The sequence below is a fragment of the Portunus trituberculatus genome, chromosome 46 (genome assembly GCF_017591435.1).
Source record: "Portunus trituberculatus isolate SZX2019 chromosome 46, ASM1759143v1, whole genome shotgun sequence".
Classification (NCBI taxonomy): domain Eukaryota; kingdom Metazoa; phylum Arthropoda; class Malacostraca; order Decapoda; family Portunidae; genus Portunus; species Portunus trituberculatus.
Window position 1 is genome coordinate 17537139 of NC_059300.1, and position 11376 is coordinate 17548514.

General features: G+C 43.6%; 1 protein-coding gene across 1 annotated transcript in view; it reads left to right on the plus strand.

Annotated features, from left to right (window-relative positions):
• Nucleotides 1-738, plus strand: part of LOC123519823 (menin-like) — an 80556-nt gene extending 79818 nt beyond the window's left edge. Inside the window, exon 9 of the mRNA XM_045281340.1 lies at nucleotides 486-738. The gene's annotated coding sequence lies outside the window, so the exon portion shown is untranslated. The remainder of the gene's footprint in view (nucleotides 1-485) is intronic.
• Nucleotides 739-11376: the final 10638 nt, after the last annotated feature.

The following is an 11376-nucleotide window of genomic DNA, read 5'->3' on the forward strand; positions in this document are numbered from 1 at the left end:
TTGTATCACTTTACATACCTAAGCGTAAATTTTCACCTAACAGTACTCCATTGCTTCCCTAGAAGACCAAACCCACAAGAAACTTGCGCTCTAGACGGCATGATGCTTGGATTTGTTACAAGTCCTTGCAGTGTTCCCATGGAAGGAACTCTCCAGTAACCAGAGAAGTTCTGTCTATTTTCCTTGATATAAATCATCAATATAAAAATTTTGCCTTCGAATCTCAAAAGTCATATGAAGTCTCTATAAGGGACAATTCACAACCAAACCTAAGCTGTTCCATTCGTATATAAGGAACAAGAAGGTAGGACACCCCACCATTGGACCACTGAAAAAGACTACGGTGAGGTTTGTTTTTTTTTCTGAATAGTTTGCTAAGGCTTTTTCATATGTATTTTCAAAAGGTACCTCAAGTACCCCTGCTGCCCATCAACTTTATGATGGAGTATTAAATGAAGTTAATTTTGGCATTTCTGTTGTTACAGAGATCCTGGAGACCTTGAATACTTCATCGAGAATGGGACCAGATAATCATCCCTTTCCTTTTAAGCATTGTAGTGCTCCTTAGCTTCTCCCATATTTTCCCTGTTTCAAAAATATTTGCATGATGCAGCCCTTCCATCACTCTGGAAAACCTCCCTGGTAGTTCCAATCTTCAAAAAAGGTGTTCGTTCTTCTCCTCTTAATTACAGGCCAATTAGCTTGACTTCAGTTTTTTTTTTTTTTATTTATACCATGTGGGCTTTTCACGGGAGTTTATGGGCTAAAGGGGATACTTTTTGGGTACACCCTATCTCAAAGCCCACCCGCTAGGAAACCGTTGCCCCGAGTGAGGAAGCCCAACCTACACTCGGACCGTGGACAGGATTCGACCCCGTGCGCTTGGAGACCCCTCGGATCCCAAAGCATGCATGGTTCCACTGTACCATGGCGTCCCCCCGTTGTATGTTTTTTTAATTTTTTTATTTATACCATGTGGGCTTTTCACGAGAATTTATGGGCTAAAGGGGATACTTTTTGGGTACCCCCTATCTCAAAGCCCACCCGCTAGGAAACCGTTGCCCCAAGTGAGGAAGCCCAACCTACACTCGGACCGTGGACAGGATTCGACCCCGTGTGCTTGGAGACCCCTCGGATCCCAAAGCACGCATGGTTCCACTGTACCATGGCGGCCCCCAGTTGTATGCAAATGCCTTGTAAGAATATTAGTTAACTCCCTCCGTTCATATCTAGAAGAGAATAATTTGCTGTCTGCCCATCAGTTTGGTTTCAGGGCCGGCCATTCAGTAGAGGACCAGCTACTTCTTACGTATACTACTCTGCGAGTAGCTGTGGTGGCGAGTGGACGTGTTGTGTGTGCGCTCCGTTTCTGGCTGTGGTTTTTATAGTTAGCGAGTGGTGTTTGTGCTTGGTGTCTGTGTGTGGTGCTTCTGAGTGTTAGTGAAGTGAAAGTGTGTACTGCAAGTGTTAGATTAGAGTGAAATAGTGGTTAGAATCAGTGTTTGTGAGTTAAAAGTATTTTGGGTAGAGCGAGGAGACTAGGCTTGTAACCGTCAAGTTGACCTTGAAAGAGGATTAGTTGACCTCACTTAGGCCCTCCCACCACCGCGGTTCCCCCACCCCGCCGTCACCTAGTATTTTTATTTGTTTGTGAGTTAACATATTGTAAATTAGTATGGCGGTAGCTACTGAGGTATATCAGAGTGTGATTGAGTGCGTGAAAGAGAGTGTTGAGGTGGGATTGGGAGAGTTTGTTGTGTGTGAGATGTGTGGGCACGACAGGAAGGTCGTTGACTTTTCTGAGTGTATGGTGTGTAGGCTCAAGAGCGAGAATTTAGTTCTTTCTCTTGAGCACCGAGAATTGCGAGAGGAAATCAGAAAGCTAAGTGAGGGGAAAAGTGCGAACGAAGTTCTCATCTTTGAATTGAAGGAGGAGGTTAAGAGGCTTGGGGAGGCAGTGGAAAAAATTAGGCAGGAGATCAGTGTTAGGCCGAAGGTTGGACCTTCTGAGGGCGACAGGGTGGCTTGGCCCTCTGTCGGGAAGAGCAGAGTGGGGAAGAGGGAGCAGGCGAGCCAGACTGGGAAAGATAGTAGTCAGGATAGGCAGAGATGGCTGGTTGCGAGGGGAAGGAAAGCGGAGGCAGTTAGAGAGGATAGGACTAAACCTGTTGAGTGTGAAAATAGGTTCGGTTTGTTGGAGGGAGAAGGGGAGAGTGAGAGTGGAGTGAATGAAGTGGTTGTGGTGAGTGAAAGGAGAAAGAAGGGGGTAGAGGAGAGGAGGAGGATGGTTGTGCCTAGCACACCTCAGGTGTGTGTGGTGGGTGACTCTCAGGTTAGGTATTTAGATAGCACTTTCTGTGGGAAAGACAGGGATAGGAGGACGAACGTGTGTATGCCTGGTGCAGGTGTGAAGGCAGTGAGTGAGGAGGTGCAGAAGAGGGTTGGGGGGATGGAGAGGGAGGGTGTAGTAGTTTTGCACGTAGGTGGGAACGATGTCAGAGCAGGTGGGTCGGAGGAGTTAGTGGCAAGATTTCGGGAAATGTTAGGCAAGATAAGGGAGAGTGGTAGGAGGTGTGTAGTGTCAGGAATCTTGCCTCGTGTGTATGTTAGCAGGAATGGTTGTCTAGAGCCATTGGTGTGAATGATCGGGTAAAAGGGATGTGTAAGGATGTGGGTGTCAGCTTTGTGGATGTATGGGATAGGTTCTATGGGCGAAGGGATTTGTATGCTAGGGATGGTGTGCATCTGAGTAGGAAGGGTGTGGATGTGCTGAGTGGATGTCTGGAGGGGAGTTGGGATGGAGTGTAGGGGTGAGGTAGCAAATGCATTCCAGAAGAAAGATGCTAGACATAAATTAGATAGGATAAACAGAGATAGTGAAAAGATTAGGAAAGATTTCCAGGTGCAAATAGGAGAGAATAAGATTAGGATTCCAAATAAGGAGACAGCATCTAGGAAGGTAGCAGGACTTAAATGTTTTTATGTAAATGCCAGGAGTCTTAGGAACAAGAAGGACGAGTTATCTAGTTATATAGTTGAGGAGGACTTAGATGTTGTATGTGTCACAGAGGCATGGGTAAATGAGGAAAAGTTTAGGAAAATAGGAAAGAATATGAAGTAGATGGATACATTATGTATTTACACCAGAGAATTGGTAGGATAGGTGGAGGAGTAGTTATTTATGTAAAAAATCCTTCATTTCCAGTCAGGTTAATGGTATTAAGGTAGATAACAGAGTAGAGTCCTTATGGCTGGATGTTAGAGTAAACAAAAGTAAGGTTATTAGAGTAGGAGCTTTTATAGGCCACCTAACCAGTCAGCAGATGTAGACAACCTTATGGTAGATGAGATAAATAGGGGTGTACTAGTCAGACAATTATCTTAGGGATTTTAATCTTAAGTCAGTAAACTGGGAGAGGATGGTAGGAGATGCTAGTGAAAATAAGTTTATGGAAAGTTTTCAGGATAACTATTTAGTGCAGATGGTAGATAAACCTACTAGGGGGAGGAAGGTTTTAGACATAGTACTAACAAATATTGAGCATTGTTTAAAGGAAGTTGAGGTAGGAGAGACTTTAGCAAACAGTGACCATCATATAATTAGATTTATCATTAATTCCAGTAGGGATAATATAGTGAATAAGACTAGAGTCCCAAACTATCAGAAAGGCAATTATGGTAGGTTACGTCAGTTATTAGGAGAGGTAAACTGGGAAGATAGTTTTGGAAATAAAACTGCACAGGAGATGTGGGATATTTTTAAGGTTGTAGTAAAGGGTATAGTGATGCAGTGTATCCCTTACAAAGATATAAGGCAGAGAAACAGGAAGCCATTATGGTGGACTCATGAGATAGGTAGCCAGATCAGAGAGAAGAAGAGGGCATACAGAGAGTTGCAGAAAAGTGGGAAGATGTAGATTTGATTAGGTACAGACAGGTCAGAGATGATTTGAGTAAGGTTATAAAAAAGTAAAAGGCAGGCAGAGATAAAACTAGCTAGAGCTGGGAGTAAAGATCCCAAAAATTATATAGTTATTACAAGGTCAGTGATAAAAGAAATAAGGATAGGATTGGACCACTCAGAAAAGATGGTGTAGTAGTGGATCAAAATGAAGACATAGTAGAATTATTGAATGAACAATTTTCTTCAGTATTTACTAGGAAAGAATAGGAAATCCTGTTACAAACAGTGCGACGAGTAGTTTAAGAGCTTTAGAAAATATTGATATAAAACCGGGAATTATTAGGAAATTTATTCTTGAACTAGACGATAGGAAAGCTAGTGGTCCTGATGAGCTACATGCCAGAGTACTTAGGGAGGGTGTAGACAGTATTTCTGAAGCACTTAAGTTAATCTTTGAAAGATCACTTAGGTTTGCTGAGATACCTCAGGACTGGAAGTTAGCTAATGTTACTCCAATATTTAAAAAGGTAGGAAGGATGATGCGAATAATTATAGACCGATCAGTTTAACTAGTATAGTATGTAAGATACTAGAGAAAATCATTAAGGGTAGTATTTGGGAGCATTTAAATGAGAATAGATTAATTAGAGATACCCAACATGGCTTTAGATCAGGGAGGTCCTGTCTTACAAATTTGCTCGATATCTTAGAATATATTACCAAGGAGTTAGATGATGGAAATAGCATAGATGTTATATATCTAGATTTTAGCAAGGCGTTTGATAAGGTACCGCATAGGAGGCTAGTGTACAAATTGAGACTACATGGGATAGGGGTAGGTTAGTTGATTGGATTAGTGAATGGCTTTCTGATAGGAAACAGAGAGTAGTATTAAATGGGGCAATGTCTGAGTGGAAGGAAGTGGTTAGTGGGGTACCCCAAGGATCAGTGCTAGGACCTCTTCTTTTCTTGGTGTACATTAACGATTTAGATATAGGAATTAGTAGCAAAGTATCAAAGTTTGCAGATGATACTAAGATAGCATGTGCAGTACAGGGTGAAAAGGACAATTACAGAATACAACGAGACCTGGACAGGCTGATAGCATGGGCAGACAGGTGGCAGATGGAGTTTAATTCTAAAAAGTGTCAGGTTATGCATTTAGGTAAAGACAACACAAACTTTAACTATGAGATGGAGGGATGTTGGCTAGAGGCAGTAGAGGAAGGAAAGGATTTAGGAGTAGTGATAGACAGGACTATGAAATTTTCAAAGCAATGTTTAGAAGCAAGAAATAGGGCAAATAGGATCCTGGGTTTTATAAATAGAAATGTTAGTTATAAAAGTAAGGAAGTGGTGCGTAGCTTATATAATTCCTATGTTAGGCCCCATTTAGAGTATTGCATACAGGCCTGGTCACCCCACTATAGGCAGGATATCAACATGTTAGAAGCAGTTCAGAGAAGAGCAACTAGGATGATACCAGCATTAAAGCGCCTGGAGTATAGAGATAGATTAAAGGAATTAAACATGTTTTCATTTGAGAGGAGATGTATAAGAGGGGATATGATAGAGTTATTTAAAATGTTCTCAGATACAAACTACATAGATGTGAGATCTTTCTTTACCTTAGAGGAGGAAATAGGACTAGAAATCATGGCAGGAAGATTAGAAAGCAAGGCTGCAGGTTAGATATAAGAAAATATTTCTTTAGTCATAGAGTGGTAGACTTCTGGAATGCATTGCCAGAGACGGTTGTAAATAGCACTAGTTTGACAATGTTTAAAAACAGATTAGATAAGCACTTAAATTTATTAGATTTATAATTATGTATAGCACTGCATGATAGTTTTTATAAGAAATTTACTATAGTTAAATAAGACATGATCCCCATGTATGGGGACCACAAATTGTAGAGGATTTCGCTGCAGGACTTAGCCCTGTTAATGGGCCAAATATTTAGAATTAGTATATAATGTATTGTGTACTTGTAAGTGTATCTTTAAGTACTGATGACGAGGTCGCTGTGCGACTGGTACAGGATAACCTAGATGGGCCCTGGTGGCCCTTTGTTATCCTATTATTTATGTTATGTTATATGTTATGACATACATCTTGGTTGGATGAAGGACATATAGTCGACTTGATTTTGTTTGATTTCTCAAAGGCCTTCGATTTTGTTAACCATGACATTCTACTGATTAAGTTATCTCAATTAGAAATTGGTGGCTCTCTGCTTCTGCTTCTCTGAATTAATGTATTTCTTAAAGGCAGAACATTGAAAGTGGTGGTCGGGGGTGAAGATGTCTTCCTGCAGGTGTGGGCAGTGGCATCTCTCAAGGCTCTGTTCTGGGTCCTACCTTTTTCCTTATTTACATAAATTTCATTGTTTCTGACTTTTCTTGCAAGTACAAAATTTTGCTGATGATTTAAAAATATACCTACAGACTAACATTTCTACTTCTTACTGAGCGCAGAACTTGCCTTCCATGCAGAGAGACACAGACCTCTTTGTATCCAGAGCTGAATCATGGGGACTTAAGTTAAATACTGACAAAACTGTTGCTATTAGGTTCTGTTGCGACACCGCACCCTATGAAGGACCTGCGTATTACATGAAAGGCTATCTAATTCATTTCGTAGAATCAGCATCAGATTTGGGACTGTTGGTTGATACTACTCTGAAATTCCATCATCATATCCACAATATTGCCAAAAAGGTATCTGGTATTGCCTCAAACCTCCTTAAGAGTACAGTAAATCTGGACTCCTCATTTATGCTTTCTCTTTACATTACACATATTCATTCAATAATTGAGTTCTCTTCCGTGGTTTGGCACACAAGTTATGAGGGGTACAGCGTCGTTGGTCAAAGGAAAGTATTGGTTACCACAACATGGATTATAGCAGTCGTCTTTCTGGTCTGGATCTGTATTCAGTGCGGGGTAAGCTGCTCCAAGCTGACCTGATAAAGGTGTGGAAAATATTTAATGGATTAACACCTATTGAACACACTGATTTCTTTATTCCTACGCCTGATGTCAGAGCTCGGGGCCACCCTCTCAAAATATTCTATTCTATTCTCAAAATATTCTATTCTATTCTATCCTCATATACATACTGACTTTCGCAAAGGATTTTTCTCAATTAAAGTCATTAACCTCTGGAATCCTCTGCCCTCCGAGGTTGTCCTGGTTCCTGCCTTATCCCAGTTTAAAAGACTTCTTGACATTCATCTGGGGGACAGTCTGTTTGAAAATTAATTACTCTGAAAAATTCTCATAATTGCTTACAACACACATTCCACAGTATTTTGCATCGGGTTGCGTTATTGTTATAAAAAATATCTCACTCTACTGAGGCGTGTTGGCATGTTTGGAGCTCCTTCTCAGAGGAGCTCATCCTGGTAAGGCATCCTGGTAAGATTACTACATCAGTATTATCACAATATGTAAATTTTTTATGTATATGCATCTGTATATACAGTGTATAAATATTTTTGTGCAATAACTTTCCTATCAACAGACACCTTTCGTGTTTCCTTATTCTATAAATACTTCTTTCTATATTAGTTCTATATTAGTTTATCTCTTTCTATCTTTTATCGCTATTTTCATGCTAACTGCTCTACTGATCTTGCTAACTGCATGCCTCCCCTCATTCTGCGGCCACGCTGCACAAGGCTTTCTTCTTCCTCTCACCCCTATTCTGTCCATCTCTCTCATACAAGAGTTAACCATTACTCTCAATCATTCATACCTTCCACTGGTAAACTCTGGAACTCCTTTTCTGCTTCTTTATTTCCATCTTCCTTTGACTTGACTTTTAAGAGAGAGGTGTCGAGACATTTGTCCCTGAATTTTGGCTAAGCTAACCCCTATATTCTTTTAGAAAACTGGCAACATAGTGGGCTTTTTTCTTCAGATTTTGGTGCCATTGCCCAGCAGTGCCTGCTACATAAAAAAAAAAAAAAAAAAAAATATATATATATATATATATATATATATATATATATATATATATATATATATATATATATATATATATATATATATATATATATATATATATATATAAAAGGACTTATCCTACCTAAATCTATCACAGCACTATACTCGAACCACGCTATGGAGTCACTTTGGGTGGGGCCGGAAAAGGGGACTTCCCAGCTACAGCGTTGCCAAATCTCTCCCAGTACTAGGGCAGTTAAAAAGGATAAGATACCCTGACCCTTTTAAGCCTACACCACCCACCACCCATCTCTCTCTCTCTCTCTCTTCTTCTTTTCTTCTAAGTAGTTATATACGTTGTATACAAGTTCTTTCTCTCGGCTGTTTATTGGTCCACCACGATTCGTGACGCTTTCTTCCATCTTGCTGGGTGGGTGGCCAGGTGATAAATGAATGACCCTGACCCACCTTAATGTCTGACCCCTGACCTGCCTGCCTTTTTTTTTTTATACCATGTGGGCTTTTCACGGGAATTTATGGGCTAAAGGGGATACTTATTAAGGGTACCTCCTATTTCAAAGCCCACCCGCTAGAAAACCGTTGCCCCGAGTGAGGAAGCCCAACCTACACTCAGACCGTAGACAGGATTCGAACCCGTGCGCTTGGAGACCCCTCGGACCCCAAAGCACGTACGGATGCCTTCACAGACCTACCTGACAATTCCGCAAAATAGCGTTGCCACGTGTCGTGCTATTTATGTATGTATGTATACTAATTGTTATTATCTATATTACAATACTACAATGCATTCATAACACTACAAACCCTTATTGAATCTGAAAAAGTATTTAATGGGAAATAAAACAAAAAGAATAATTAGTAAATAGGTGACGAATGACACGAAGTGATATGTGCTGGGGCTGATTTGGCATAGTGGCGAGCCGGGGATTTACCGCAGCGTCCACACCCAAAGTGACTCCATTGCGTAGAAGGACTATAAAGTGGAAGTTTGTGTTTTTCGCCACCTGTGGGCAGCCACTTTCACTTGCTGTATTTTTTTATTGACACTCTCTGTGTCACTTGTGGCTGCCGTGAACGAGTTCCACAGTCTTACTGTTCTGGCTGTGTAGGAGCACTGGTGCTGTCTCGAGTGAGATCGAGGTACCTGCACCAGCATGTCACTGGAGATGGCTGTCCTGGTCTACCTCCGAACAGCCCGTGGTGGAAGCATCAGTGAGATAAAATGAGGTACCTCCAGCACCCGGGCTTTGTGGTGGACCACCAGCGCCAACACGTCCCGCCGATGCTCCAGCGACGTGACTCCTGTCTGCTCGTCCTGCTTCACAACTCTCTTCTAACCTTCGTCTACTCTCTCTACTCTGCTTTGCTGTCCGTCCCTCCCCACCAGCCGCAGAGCACGCCATTGTACGGCATCCAATCTCTGGCTATTCTTGAGAGAGAGAGAGAGAGAGAGAGAGAGAGAGAGAGAAACTATAAAGAATGTTGTCCTTTTTCCCAGCGTATCGTGGTCACAAGTATAATCTCTCTCTCTCTCTCTCTCTCTCTGATGTCAGTCTTGAGTATCTTCATCGTTGAATATTCAGGTGGAAGTGTTGGGTGAGGGGCGCGACGTGAGGGAGGGCATTCTGGAAGAGGAGGAGATGGAGGAGATGTAGGTAACTCACCCACTGCCACCCCCCTTCTCTCTCTCTCTCTCTCTCTCTCTCTCTCTCTCTCTCTCTCAGTAACCAGCATATCGTCTTTAGACACACACACACACACACGCACATACACGGCCCGGTAGCTCAGTGGTTAGAGCCCTGGCTTCACAAGCCAGAGGACCGGGGTTCGATTCCCTGGCTGGGTGGAGATATTTGGGTGTGTCTCCTTTCACGTGTAGCCCCTGTTCACCTAGCAGTGAGTAGGTACGGGATGTAAATCGAGGAGTTGTGATCTTGTTGTCCCGGTGTGTGGTGTGTGCCTGGTCTCAGGTCTATCGGAAGATCGGAAATAATGAGCTCTGAGCTCGTTCCGTAGGGTAACGTCTGACTGTCTCGTCAGAGACTGCAGCAGATCAAACAGTGAATTACACACACACACACACACACACACACACACACACACAGTTAGCTACAACTTCCAGGTATATAGTCTCTCTCTCTCTCTCTCTCTCTCTCTCTCTCTCTCTCTCTCTCTCTCTCTCTCTCTCTCTCTCTCTCTCTCTCTCTCTCTCTCTCTCTTCGTTTTCTCCTTCTTTTTTTTTTTTTATTTAAACATTATCTTATACTTATACATTTTACAATAAATCAGGTATATAAGGAGATTTAGACATAAAGCTCCTTGTGTTGGCAAGGAACTATTCTAAACGTCTTTTTCTCGTTAGTATATTGGTTTGACACCTCACTCACTGCACTACACTTCACAGCACTAGCCGGGCAGGGAGAGCGCTTCTCCAGACATTGGCGGCCACTTTTGTCTGCTGAGTTGATAGTCCCGCTACCTCAGCAGGCGTGGCCACCGTGAACTGATTCCACAGGCGCGCTGCCCTGGCTCTGAATGTTCGCTGGTGTTGTGAGGAGCGGGAGAGGCACCAGTACCTGCTGGTCCCCATCCGCTGCTTGCCTCGTATTTCTCCCGGGTGGGTGTGGCGGCAGGCTGAGGCGGGAGAGGTGAGGTGTATGTAGCACTTGAGCTTTGTGGCACACCGTCAAGGTTGCCACGTCCCTCCGGTGCTCCAGTGACGTGATACTTGCCACGCTCTCCTCGTCTTCCCCCAATAGACGAAGAGCGCGCCTCTGTATCGCGTCGAGCCGGCTGGTGTGGGTATGGGCGCTGGACATCCATGTCAAGGCACCGTACTCCATACAGGGACGGATTTGTGCCCTGTAGAGAGTGAGGATGCCTCGCGAGTGCAGACTGCCAGCCATCCTGCGCAGGGCTGACACACGCTGAGAGGTCTGGCGGGCTACAGACGTGATGTGGGTGTCGTAGCGCAGCTCACGATCCATGGTGACTCCCAGGATCTTGATGTGTTCCTGGAGAGGCAGCTGCTCGCCCTCAAACTGTAGTTGTCCTTCCACGGCCTGAGAGGCGGCAGGGGATCGTGAGATGACCATGGCGTGTGTCTTGTCCGGCGCGAAGGTGACTTGCCACACCTTCCCCCACTCTTCTGCTGCCTTCAGCTGGCGGTTGATGTTGGCCACGGCGCGCTGGCTGTCCTGGCGGCAGTAGGAGAGGGAGATTGTGCAGTCGTCGGCGTAAGCCTTGACTGCAGGAAGCTGGCGCAGGAGATCGTCTATATACACATTCCACAGGACTGGGCCAAGCACTGAGCCCTGTGGAACTGACGCTCCTATATTGGTGGGTGATGAGGTCCGCCCATTGACGACGGTTCGAAGTGTCCTTCCTTGGAGGTAATCCTCGAGTAGCTTCAGGAGACCGCCGTCGATGCCCTTGGCTTGGAGCTTAGTCAGAAGACCCGCATGCCACACTCGGTCATAAGCCCCGCGATATCAAGGGCCA